This window comes from Mandrillus leucophaeus, unplaced genomic scaffold, assembly GCF_000951045.1.
Source record: "Mandrillus leucophaeus isolate KB7577 unplaced genomic scaffold, Mleu.le_1.0 Scaffold18, whole genome shotgun sequence".
Classification (NCBI taxonomy): Eukaryota; Metazoa; Chordata; class Mammalia; order Primates; family Cercopithecidae; genus Mandrillus; species Mandrillus leucophaeus.
In genome coordinates this window covers 4561512-4562378 of record NW_012101809.1, presented here as the reverse complement: position 1 = coordinate 4562378, position 867 = coordinate 4561512, and the positions used below count along the sequence as shown (strand labels likewise).

General features: G+C 30.4%; 1 protein-coding gene across 1 annotated transcript in view; it reads right to left on the bottom strand.

Annotated features, from left to right (window-relative positions):
• CNNM2 (cyclin and CBS domain divalent metal cation transport mediator 2) overlaps positions 1-867 on the bottom strand; it is a 208847-nt gene that overhangs the window by 23729 nt on the left and 184251 nt on the right. The window lies entirely within an intron of this gene.

Here is an 867-nt window from a genome sequence, read left to right as displayed (position 1 = left end):
ACTCCGTCTCAAAAAAAAAAAAAAAAAAAAAAAAAAAAAAAAAAAAAAATTTTCAGCGCGGCGGGACCCCCAAAAAAAAAAAACAAAAGATATGAACTGTTTCTACTATTTTATAGTTAATAGATTTGCTATAAATATATTTGCATAGATACCTTTGTAAAGCAATGATTTATTTAGATGGGAGGCTGCCAGTTTAGGATATGATTTATTGTACTTTTTCTTTTTTGTCCACCATTCACAGTTAAAAATGTGAAGGGATGGGGTATCTGTCTTCTAAAATCAGTAATAGATGCTTAACTTTGTCAACTGTCTTTCTGACATCTACTGATATAAATCAGAATTTTTTTCACTACTTTCCCAATTAATGTGACATATTTTGGTTTTGTTGTTCTTAAACTGGCACTGCATTCCTAAAACAAATCCAGTTCAGTCGCAGCCACAAGTCAGTAATCCTGGGTGTGTGTTGCTATCTGCTACCATTTTATTTAGAAATTCTATATCAATGTTGACAAGTGAGATTGGCCTATATTATCAGATCTTAGGATTTAGGATTAAGCCCATATCACCCTTAAAGAATGCAATTGACTATCATGCCATCTTGTTCTATAATATAGAAATTGTGAGTTTTTTGAAGATTGAATATTTTTTCTAGCAAATCCTTTTATTCTAGCTGCTTTTATGGGGGAGGAGAGAACTTTTTTTTTTATCTTTTATCACATCAATTATGCCAATAGAAGACTGACTTTGTTGACATTTTTAAAGAGCCAAATCTTGATTGTATTTATGGGTTATAAGGCATTTTCAATTTTAAATTATTATTATTATTATTATATATTTTTTGAGACAGAGTCTCACTCTGTTGCCCAG